The 13,091-nt window shown below is 38.1% G+C and overlaps 1 protein-coding gene across 5 annotated transcripts in view; it reads right to left on the reverse strand.

The window, feature by feature from the left end:
* Positions 1-6,948, reverse strand: part of LOC118227671 (talin-2) — a 114,975-nt gene extending 108,027 nt beyond the window's left edge. For 3 of the 5 annotated variants that reach the window (XM_035418416.1, XM_035418414.1, XM_035418415.1), the window contains exon 1: positions 6,796-6,948. The gene's annotated coding sequence lies outside the window, so the exon portion shown is untranslated. The remainder of the gene's footprint in view (positions 1-6,795) is intronic. The other 2 variants (XM_035418418.1, XM_035418417.1) reach the window with 1 other exon arrangement.
* Between the last annotated feature and the right edge of the window lie 6,143 nt (positions 6,949-13,091).

Consider the following 13,091-nt stretch of genomic DNA (forward strand, 5'->3'; position numbering starts at 1 on the left):
CAGGCTTTCAGCTGTCGTTAAACATACGGGCCACATCTAACGTGACTGTACTCCTTCCTCTATTGGAATCGCACTGCAGGTTACATAAAACATTTTCAAATCGACTACTTTGGAAAGACGCCTACCTGAAACAGAGCTTTTTAATATGCGTCACCTTTTTCAATAGCATGGGCAAAAAATAAAATAAAATAGAACCTTTTTAGAGTGAGTAGCCTAATTTGTAACAACAGAACACCTGTTTGTTTCAAATTAACAATTCATTTTGATTAAAGGCTTTAGAATGGCAGGTTTATAAAATCAATAAGAAAAAGGAATCGGTGCAAAACGGATTACACCCCGGGCTTAATTTTAATCACTTGAGCAAGATGAAGACAATTTGTAAAACAATCTACTTGTCCAAACAATTTTAGTTCCATGAGTTCCTTCTAGAGATCAATGTCCTACCAGCACACCACTCTAGTTTTAAAGCACAGTACCCTTGATTTGTAGCATCTTGGTTCTGCAGCACCCTAAGCCTGCAGTTTCCTCGGATGACTATGTAGTCCTTTTTGCACTTTTCTGCACAGATCACCCACAGAAAGGCACCACTGTTACTCAGCATAATCTCCACTGTTGAGTAAACTAGCTTCAGACCAAAACCATATTTTCAAACAATCACTGTTGTGCCTCTGTAATTCAGAATCATAAGTATATATTTTTTTTAAATAAAAAATCAAGCGCCATCATCTGCCATTATGGTAAAAACACACTTCCAGGCGGTCCATGGAGCAGACCACTCGTGCTGAAGAGGCAATTAGAGAAAACTCAAAAGGAATGTTCTCTTCAAACCCACTTCTCCTTAATAACAGGGCTGGGGTTTTATCAGATCACTAAAGAACAGTCGCCCTCACCCACAGCGTATTCCTGACTCTGGAATTAGAGATTTCAACAAGGGTTTCACAAAGGCCACCGGAGCATAAATAACAATGAGAATGCCTGGCAGCCAGCCACGTGTTGATCCTCAACGTGAGCGGGGAGGGCAGCAATATTCTGCCGTCAAAGCCCGTGTGACTCCACCTTTACTTTTTAAAGGATGTTTGCTGAGGCTGGGGTCTCCCCCCCCCCTTGGCCTGTATCATGAAAACTGATAAAAGACCACCTGAAATGTGCCATTTAATTTCAGGTCCTGTTCATGTCCGGGGTTGCAGTGTTCTATCAGTTACTGTTGGCGAGCGTATCCTCCAGCTAATTCCGTGACAGTAGTGAGCAGCGCTCTGGGCCGTTTCTATTTATAACCGTGGGTATGCGAATGTGGGCATAACAGGAGGGCCGGCGGGACAGGGTCATGCTTCACCAGGGTGTGTGACAGAGGGTTAATGTCACTGGCTCAACACCAGGGTCGGGCTAGACCCCGCACGGTAACCACCTGTGGCCGCAGACAACCGAGGATTCTGCCGCGATGCTCCAATGGACTGGGCCACACGGCTCCAGGTCACATACAGACACTGAACATTTCATTTTAATGCAAACATTTTCACCAATCACAAATCATTATTCAGAACAAAACTCTTCTTTCATAGGATCATACATTAAGCTTAGCAACACATTTCCTTCACAATTCTCCGGCAAGAGTGTCTTGAAAGTTTTAAGCAGCATACCGGCAAAAGCTAAAGTATTTCAGATACATTTGAAAAGCATTTCAAAAAATTTGGTTTTGTGTGATATTTACACATTAGATCACTAATCAATAAAAGGAAAGAACATTTGAAACCTGCCAGTATGCTGCCTGTCCTGTGGTGAATGTATTTCCCAGTCATATCCATCTGTATTAAATTAACTGAACTGACTGAATGTTTTTGCCATGTCTGTGTTTAAATGTTAGAGGACCACAATGGAAATAAGCCTGTTGGCTTTCTTGTGTTTCTATCCTCAACAATTTTTAAAGGATTACTGCCTGCTATGCAGTCTTATGAAATCTCGTCCTTAGATCGTCAAATAAATTGTCATTCATTCAACCAGTTACGCTAATTAGGAACAAACTCCCAGTTTTACTCTTTATGTCCAATTATCAAGAAGGAAAGCCCTGCATAAAATTACAAATAAATCACTAATATAATGTCTTCCTTCCCAATTTGTCATAACTTCCACAGAACTGGGGTTTCGTACATTGCCTGGGTGGTGTGGGAGGGTTTGATTAACTTAATCTCTAATCTCAGGGATTCAAATATCAAATTAACAAAAATGGACAACTATAGCCTCCACTGCGGAACTTGGAATTTACAGTTGTACTTCACATCGTGAAAGAAAGTGTCTACAAAATGGCTTAGATCATCTTCAGTAAACGACCCATGCATCGCAGTTGAGTTTAATCGCAGCCACAGATAAGTACAGCAAACCCTGCCCATGAGCTGTCCTGGTTTGAGAGTAATTCGTTTTTTTCTCTCTCTCAAAGGTGTCTACACAACAGCGGTTACATTTTAATTAAGTAAACTTAATTAAAGTGAAAATGGCCTGCTGCTCCCTCACAGTTCAGCGACACTTAACATGAGAGCCATTACTCAAACATAAGCATCAGTCAACTCCCTTTAAATGCACAGGAGACGATAGCATATACCAGTTTATTGCATAGCATGTAGCTGGTCCCATTTTAGTCCCACTAAGTTGACTAGTGTCAACCAGAATTGAAAGCAAAACTTCATAAAAGTCTCAATCATAAAACATGGCCTCTAATCTAAAATGGAGGTGTTATTTTATTAATACCCAAATGACTCATCCATCCATTTCCCTAGTCCGCAGCTTCCTTATCTGGCTCTCCCAACTTACCCCCCACCCAACTTGGCTGCTCACTGGCCAATGTTTAGCCAGGTTTGGACCCACCACCATCCCAACTCTTGCCCCCAAGCTGAACCACCTGAAGCAGGCCTGGAGAGTGGAGTGTGCCGTGGTCCTCTGGACCAGTGTGTTTACACAGCACATCCTGTAATTACGCTGCCTGCAGCCCAGGCCTCAACTGCTCATTATTTCCACTCAGGGGCCTTTGATGGCAGTGGTGGCTGCCCTCTCCTCCAGCCTCAGCCAGCTGCACGTCAGATCAATAAATCAGCTGAGCAATTTGTGAGTAACCCCGAGGACCAGCTGCTGACTGGATCTGACGGAGGAACGTGACGCTTCTCCTTTGCATTCAGCCATGCCACAAACATCCGGAACTTTCCTAAACCATACCTATCACAGCGAGACTGTGCAACAAGGCAGAGGTCAAGACCATGAGAATCATTTTCTAAAAAAGCCTGTTGGGACCCAGGTTAATAGGCTGAGATCAGCTCACCGACTGTGAACCTAAGGCATGATTGGCAAAAATGCTTTCCAGGAATTTTGCCACTGGCCTACACAGTATGCCAGTTTTGCACTTATAAATAATGAAATAATAGTTACAAAATAACAAAATTTCCAGAATGTATTCAAAGACATGTGACACTGCCTAAAGGCCAAGCAATAAGAGACTGTGACTACATGACAATGACAGTGATGCAGGAAAGACAACCCCTGCTCTCAGATTCAAACAGAGACCAGCATTTACATTAACATTTTACATTGGGCATTTAGCAGACGAGCTCCTACACATATTCCAAAAGCCCTTTGATTACTGTAACTTCATCCTGCTAAACTACATAAAATTAATTCATTCTTTACCAGCCATTTCAGAAAAAAAATAGGCCTACTAAAACCAGTTTTCACTCAGCTATTAAATCACACAACTGCTGTTCGGAAGGGTCATCTGGGATGTCTTCATTCAAGGGAAAATTAGCGGAATCAGCAGAAATCTATTCAGTGCTCATGGAACGACTCGTATGAGATTACAGCTTGGACATGTGATACAAGAATGTCAACATTTGTCCAACCAATGGGTTGTCACAGGCAAATCAGTTTGGCTATACTACAAACATGTAAGTGTAAGACAATGTTTTGCAGCCTTTGCATATGCAGAGATCAGACTATGTTAAAGCCACTCTCTCACTATGTTAAAGACTTTACTTTTTTCTATCACATTGTTGCATTTTCTAATGTTAACCACTCACTCACTCACAATGGTTACTTTTCCTTATAAACCTGGCCCCTAAAAGAGGTCATTTGTGCAGCAGTTTCAAACATCCGTCTCTTCGTCTCATATAAACAGGTCAGCGTCCTGCCTGAATCACATTTTACACTGTACAGTCAATCTTCTTCGTGGCTGTTGCTGCAGTACAGATCCCAGCGAGGCCAAATCCAATCACATTTACATGTCTAAACTGGATCAAGGAAATGACCCTGACCCTGCCACACACAACAAAGGTCTCATAAATCAGTGAGGCTCCACCTGGCAGTACTTTCTCCATCAAACTGATTAGTCTAATGCCCGCTTTGAACAAAATGGCAACCATCCACAAAAAAAAAAAAAACACATCCATGAACAAATGCAATACTACTTAGCTCACAGTAAGCTTTCATCTTTTTTTCAGTCACATTTTCAATGTCTTGCTGCAAGGTGAAGCGTCGTCCAATGAGTCCACTACAGTGGTCTTCCGTGGTCTACCAAGTCATTTACTATTTGACTATGTCAGATTGATTTATTCTGGTTTATCAGGCTCATTATGGCCTGCTTTGCTGACATTGCCACTTATTTGGTACTCATATTGAGCAACAACAGCGACAGACTCCAAACGTGAAACTTCCACACCTAGAATCAACTCTAGACCTTTTGTTAGCATTCTTGTGCATGAACAAACGATGCAAAGACACACAGCTGGCCAAGAAACAGCTGAGCCACCAATTGTCCAATAAGTTTTGCTCCACTGCAATGGGGGGGGGATGTATAAATAAGGCTGTAATTCCTACATGGATCATGCCATCTGGATGGAAAACCTTTAAATTAGAGCTCACAGTCACAACTTTAACAGTATACTGATGTTTTAACTTCAAATTAGAAACTCCAATATCTACAAGAATCAATGCTTCACAGAAGGCTACACTGATTATTCCAATATTGGATAATTGTTTTATTAAATAAAACAACGCAGCCTAAGGCTGGTGTCAATAATGACCTTGAGCCTTGGGTAATACAAGTGTCAAAGAGAATTCCAGTGACAATTTTTTCATGATAATCACTATTAATTAACAAATAAAAACAGCAGAAAAAACAATTGTGATGGGTATCTCAACGTCGTGCTTTTCGTTTATAATTTTTGCTAATCAGAGGTCGGTGATTAGCTATTTGAGCATATTACAAGAGTTAAATTAATTAAGTCTTAAGGGGTGGTGCGCTAGTACAGTAGCCTATAGCCTAGGCTAAACATATACATAGAGTAATATAACCATAGCCGTTATTCCGGTTTCAAGGCGACTTTGCCTTCGAGGAACACAGGCAACAACAATTACGCCGTTTGCAGGGATACAATGTGCTTCCGCTTATCGCTGTAAGAATTAGTGTTGCTACTGCTATACAAACGTGTTTGATGACGATACATTTGCAGTGCTGATTGCTAGCCAAGCATGCATCTTCTCATCGGCAGGCTACTACATACGAGAAAGGCTCTCGGTGAAAAGTTTGTTGTCTCTAAACACTACCATGTTTTTATACGGTACAGCAAGCTTATTTTATTTTACAAAAGCACGTATTGCTATAAATGCGTCCAATGTGTATGTTTAAAATTTCTCAGAGGATACGCCAATGAAAATAGGCTACACAGCAAATTGTTAAAATTCAGCCACCCAACCAACCCATTGGTTTGCAACTCAGGCACTATGGTCTTACACCTATTTCTCTCTAAATGAAGCCATCTTTATTTTCCGATGTAACTATGTTGCGTATCAGGTGCAGTTATAATGCAAACCACTATAAAACAGCATTTGCGGTTTAAATTCGAACAGCTATTGCAAGTGACCGTACTTGTAATTGTTGTAAAACCGTTAAGGTCTTGTGCGCTTCCCTCGCGTTTACCTCAGTCTAATACATCACATGATTATACAAACATGTATAAAAGACAAGCTACGTGTATGTGCCTTAATAAATAAAGTTTAGGCATATTAAATAAATGTGTCATGCTGGGTTCAGAGCGTTAATGGAAGTAGCTTGATACCATTATAATATGGCGGCTTCACGTTTCACCCTTCCAGGCTATTGCTTTAACCCCCAATTACTGTATTTGCTAAATGGGTGATTAAAAACTAATTAAAACAAACGCTCAAGGTATTGATTTAATCAGGATCGTTATAGTGGGGTTTGTGTCCAAGAAGATGTTTCACCGTGGACATTTACGCGACTGCTTATCACCGTTGATTTCACATCTTTCCAACTAATTACTCTCCAATGCTCATGCCGAAAGCTCCCGTTAGGACAGTAGCCTACAATTTTGCTTTACCCAGTCTTATGCAACTCATATTATTTATTTTAACGGTGCCAGGTCCAATCATAAACAATTAATCAACCAACAACATTTAATCGAGAAATTAATATTTTTTAAATGCATCGAGAAAGCGTTCAGACAAATTTAGTCAGTGTAGGACAACTAGATTGTTTGCTGGTCAAGTCATTTTAGGAAAATGAAAACGGCAGATTGTGCAGAAGTCAGAATACGAATCTTGAAACCAGAGACGATGTTACTTCGCAAGCCAGTTAAATCACGGTGTTCCATGCTCCTTCCATTCATCCGATAGCCATTGTCAACCTACGTTTGCAAGTATCAAATGCTAAAATAATGCACCGGTGATTCTGAGAAGGTCAACATAGGCGTCACAATGGAACCAGCGAGAAAAAAGTCGTTAAACAACATTGGTACGTACCTATTATTCTGCTACTATTTCATCGCAAGCTGCCAGACTTGAACGTACAGCAGGCTGCAGTCCTGCCTCTCTTGAGTCAAACCCCTCCTCGTTGAGATTCTCAAACTAACCCGAGTAGAGTGGGTAACGTGAAACGACGGATTCCTACACTAGGAAAAGAGGAAACGCGTCATAAGCCAGGGACACCCAAACCTCGTGCGGTGTAGTCCTTTGCTGTGGTGTCTTAAGGAATAAATTTAATTTCCTAATTCTAACAGCTCCTACACTAATTTCCTATTTACGGCACGTTTAAATGATTGTTTCAATATATTGCATGTAGCTGTTTGGCTTTATTTACCAGATGTGCCCTTGTGCAGCCACGGAGTACAGTTCCTGGAGAGATCCTATTTAGGTCAAATATTATATATTTTTTTCTGATTTGGACAAACATCTTTGTTTTATATATTTGTTCAAACAACAACCTCTCTCCAGCCCTCCACTGTAACGCGGTGTTAGACCTTACTGAATTAACAGCTTAATCAAATTTAATTAATTAACAGGCCACCTGGAACAAAACTTGCCACACGCACGGCATTTCAATCTTAAAAGCATTAGCTTCCTGACATTTCAAGGATATATAACCTATTGGCTATCATTTCTCCTCCATTATTAAACCCCATCAGCCACTTTTACATTCATATTAGAATTTTTTGATGACTGCCAAATGTTTTCCCGATAATACTGATATTTAAAGTGATACAGATTGCACTATTAATATCTTTTTAACTAACACAAACACTGGACCTTGAACGAGTGCATGTGCCTCTGTATCCGTGCACATGCACGTGCATGTAGTCGACTTTGTGTTTGTGTGACTGCAGGGTTATTTTTCTTTGTGTTTAGTCCAAGAGTTGCAATGCATTTTGCATGCCCCAAATGAATGCCCAAAACAAGACACCATTCTACATATTGTGAGCATGAAAACCACCAGCTATAGCTACTGAATGTGTTGTCTATGCAGCCCACCTACTAGTTTCCCTTCATTCATGAATAGCCTGGCAGCTGCAGTTCATTCACTTTAAATTGTTAAATGCAAACTTTGTGTTCAGACCACATCAACATCGCTGAGCACAAATCTAACCCAAAGCAAACTTGTTTTTACCCTCTTTCAACAAAATCTCATTTAAACACAATTACTTTTGCCATAACTGCAGGCATGATAATTTGAGGCTTCTAGATATCCTTATAGTGATTTCCATTAATCATGCATTTATCTTGGAAGCTCGATAGCAGAGTTGATCAATTGTCACTAGGCACATTGGGTACAAGATTTAGTTGATATTGTAAAACTATGCTATGATAATGCATGGATGCCAGTAAATTGTATTGCATTAATTTAGCTGATTCTGTAATAGGTTAACAAAATATCAACAGGAAGAGTAAAAGAGAGGTCACTTTCTTTTGGTCCCCTTTCTATTCTTATTACTCTGTTCATTGAGTAACTGAGTATTAAGAATAACAAAAAAATCAAGTGTGCTATGTTATTGCATATAGTAACATAGAAGGGAAAGGCCAGGAGTATTGTTATAGAAAAGCAAAAGCAAAAAAGTTTCACCGCAACAAAGAGGCATCATTATAATAACTTTTAGCTGGAACAAAAGCATATACTTGTTAATTCAGTTTGTATGAATGTGATTTAATCAGCCAGACCCGTGACACATAACCCTGGTCTGACAATGGACAGTTTTCATACGTTTTCATAAGTGGTGTTTTACCTATGCAGTCTGAAAAAAGTAGTGTACCTATTCAAATGTGATTCAGGTTATGTGGAGCTTATTATAAACATGTCCTTTTCCCTGATGAATGTCATAGTATATTATTTACCAGGATATCCATCAATACAGGAAAGAGTAATTCATTTCAAAGCAATAGAACATGTGACCTCTGTCATAGTGTTATTTAGCATGCAGCATTAATCTATTAAATCTATTAAATATGAAACCCCTGGGTTTTCATTTTCGTCCGTGAACAGATCAACGCATTTTTACTCTCTACAGTTATTTATCATTCAGTGCATTACAAGCTCAGCAGATGTAAATAAAATAATAATAAAAAATCAGTTTAGTAATCAGTTCATATTATTATTATTATTATTATTATTATTATTATTATTATTTGTTACTGTTGTTGTTTTTGTTGTTAAGAATGATAACATACTTTGGATAATATTTGTTCTGACATTATTTATGAGATACACAGAGAGTACCTTGAAGGGTTTTTTGTCTCATTACATCACTCACTAGCAATTAGTTTAGTTAATATTCACTGAAAATATAAACCAAGAATTTATAAATAAGTCATGAAAATAAATTCAACCAATTTATTTCCTTGGGGATTGATTTTTAAAAATACTTATTAAATTATGACAATGAACTTAAATTGTTTTACACACTAATGGAACACAATGTGAAATTAACACTTGTATGATTAACCTGCGATCAGTTTAGAACGAGAGAAATATTCAGTGTGCCCTTTAAAAGAAGTTCAGTTCTTTTGACTGACTAATTCTCGTGTTCAAGTTCATGTAGATTGCTTTTGAACATGTCGCTGCAGGCAGGGAGAGGAAATTCAACGAGACAGACCGGGCAGAAGAGCTTGTGGGCAAAGGAGTATCAACGAAAGTCACTCCTGTACGAGATAGATGCCTAGTCTTATGGAAGATTAATGGTATTTCTGAGATATAATTGTTTTACAGAAACGCTACTGAACTATCCACATCAAAAGGAAAGGCGTGGCACAAGCACCATTTCAAAAGAGCAGCATATAGTGCAAGAAACAAAATGAATACTCATTGAGTTGTGGGCCATTGTGTTTTTTTTTTCCTTACAGTTCTTATGTTACCAGAGGACTGAAATTTCAGTCAGTGGGATGGTTTGCGGTCTGAAAAGGAGATAGTGATAGTTAACAACAGTCTTGGCAAAATACCCCCTGCCTTATCTGACTGTCACCTCCATTCACGAAGATAACCCTTTGCCTAATTAAAATGTTGATTTTTGAATTTATAACTGAACTGAGTAATCTCCTAAAATAACAAAACCTGTATATAACTTTACAATTATCATTAAACACACAGTAAAATAGCAAAATATATGTATTATATGATTAAAGTTAAGCATAGATTTTGGATACATACATTTGTATGAATGTTATGAGTGTGTTAATTTTCCCTCAGTTTATATTCGCACTGAATCACTTACCTACCATTTAGGATAGATGACCTCATCAAGTTGGGTGGCTTCACCAAATTCCTTTGACAATACTATAGGTTTAATCAGACAAGAGCTCGTAAAACTATTTCCATCCTTTTAAAGAAAAACAGCTGCCTGAGTCAAGCACGTTTGGATAGAAGTCATGTCTATTTAATGTAAACTGTTGGCTAGGCTGCACTTAACTATTCTTAATGACTCAGGGGATGACAGAATCCCACAGAAAGTTTTTCCCTCCAAGTAAAGAAATGGACACTTTTGGATATTTTTCTGAATGCCTGAAAAAAATGTATTACGTATAAAAATAAAATCTACTTGTTTCTGCAAATAGCACCTCAATCTTAGTACAAAAATGGTACATAATTAAGAGGTACATGAGAAGTATTTTTCAGGCAAGTTTGAACACCAATTACTGTTCTCAAAAGAATAATGGCTCAAGCTTTAACATAATTTCTCATGTTGCTAATTGGAGCTAGGTATTTATTTAAATTCTTTGGGCAATAGTATGGGGGGGGGAATCCAGAAAAAAAGATACAAAATTTGGTTGAATGTTGCAAATATAATTTAGCTGGTTTCTTTGGCATATTCTATATACAGAAGCTGACCTTTACATGGCTGATCGCTAAATATAATTTTGATAAAAAATATAGTAAAGCACTGACCATAGATCAGTTACTGCTGAGCAAAGTTATTATAGTTTAAGATAAGTATTGGTTATCCAGTGTTCTTCCAGTTGCCATGAATTCCTGTTGTTTTTGTTGTTCCTGGTTATTTGTATCTCTGAGAGCAATCCATTGTACAGTACATGTCCCATTAAAGTCAGTTTAGTCTCCATTATCCACATACAGTTGACATACTGTATGCGCTGTGTGTCTGAAATTAACTACTACAGCATGTGATATTTCCCGCAGGCTATAGGCAACATCATTTATTTCCGTGATTACCCACTGTGATAGATTCTTTTGTTTTATTTTTCCTTTTGGCAACACCATTCAAGATTTGTGGGTGTGAAACACACAAAAATTCTATAATAAGGCAAAGCTTGTCCCCTTGTGGTGAGAATAAGTAAATGCAGTTGATTCCAGTGGATGCTGTCCACGTTCCCATTTTCAGTGGGAGGCCATGATGATTTCCTAATAATTTAACAGTAAAACACTTCCTATCAAACTAGACAGGAGAGTGACAAATTGTATTATAACTGAGTACAGATGATCATTGCATGCAGCCCAAAATATATGGTCCTCATAATGCAGCACATAATCATAAAAAGAAGATAAAGATCTTCAATAAATTATGCACATGTCGGTGAAACACACAAATGGACATGTTTTTAAACTTAGTTTGGGGATCTTGCTAATTTTTTTTTTTTTTTACTGTACTTGCTGGATGTATCATAAAATGTATAAATATTTTATGAGGAATCATTCCAGGAAAGAATGCTGCACATTGAACAGAGCCTGCTTATGCTCACGCATCTGGTTCATAAAATTGGTCATAAGGAAAGAATCAGCATCTTTCTTGAACACACAAAGCTTAATTCATTCACTTCTTACTCACTTATATACATGGGGGACAAAATGCATATTTCATCTCTGGATCAATTTTCAGTGAATACAAAGATAATGCATTTTTAAAGCAAGTAACTTAACTGAAGATTACAATGCCTTTGACCTAACTGCTGTTGTTCTCTGGCCTTTAGCCATCATGCCTGCTCTTTCAACCCCTTGAATATTAAACGACTGAGAGCATGTCTTTCCTGTCTGATTCTGGAGACAAACCGTCCCCAGATTTCTTAGAAAATGGCTGCCTATTTTTAAATTGCCTGGTTGTAAAGCACATACCCACCACCTGTCTAGTGTGTGTGTGTTGGGTAACCAAGGCATCCTACTTGAACTGTGACCATGAAATTCTGTATCACAGCAAGACTTGTGTACTGTATGATCTTAATCGTTTTTGCTTATTTCCACACACACACACACACACACACGCACGCAAACACACACGCACGCACGCACGCACACACATACATACACCCACTTCATGCAAAAATTTTTTTTTACTTTTCTACCACAAGGAGGTGATGTTTACACTTGCGTCGACACATGGGTCTGTGAAATATTCTAGAAACAACCTTGGCAGTATAGCAAGTTGCCATTGTTTCGCAATTTCTCGTTGATATCATTACCTCTTTTAACAAGAAGATAATTAAGCTGAGAGTTGCAACAGCTTAATTATTTTCTTGCCTGTTCATTATTGGACTGTAAGAACTTTACCTCCATGATCTCAGATTAAACAAAAGTACCTAAACTGTCTTAGTATACCAGTGTACTTCAAAATGGCACAACATGATATATCCAGATACATATTTAGCAGAATAGTATTAACATTAGATGTGGGGCAGTGTATTCTGTGGAAGTAAACTTCAGACAAGCATTTGCATTTAAGGTCTTTACTTACAAAAGTGGTCTTATGCAGGAAGTATAAAAATTTTGGTTCAGAGTTTGGGAGGGAGGTGGGGGGGCAACACTGGGAAAATATTTGCATTCTTGACTGCAGATATAATGGGTGGAATTATGGTTCATTATTTACTAAATCAACTTAAACCCATGTGTGCATAAGAGATGGTGATGGAATATTGCACTTGTGCAGGAAAATTATATAACTGGTAGACTCATTTTTCCAGGGATCTTTGTTCAGGCATGTTCAGCTTAAGGTAATTGAACAGTTTAATTATCATGAGAAATTTTTCTCGTTATTGCTTGTTTATTTTTATATGTTGAATATGGCATGGAAATGGCCACCAAAAATAAGATATAGATTTGCTACAACATATTGCCTAGTTAAAATATAAAAGCTAATGATACCTTGGCAATTTTTTAACTTAATTTTTTTATTTAATTCCTCCCACCGTTTAAAAGGGTTCAAATTACAAAAAAATGATGTCATGGTTTCCATAATTTTAACCCATATTTGTATTCAATGGTCAAAAAAGAGGTGACCAACATTATGTTCTCTGGAAGTACTCTTATGTGCCAACACAAATCTGAAATT

Source organism: Anguilla anguilla, chromosome 5, assembly GCF_013347855.1.
Source record: "Anguilla anguilla isolate fAngAng1 chromosome 5, fAngAng1.pri, whole genome shotgun sequence".
Lineage (NCBI taxonomy): Eukaryota > Metazoa > Chordata > Actinopteri > Anguilliformes > Anguillidae > Anguilla > Anguilla anguilla.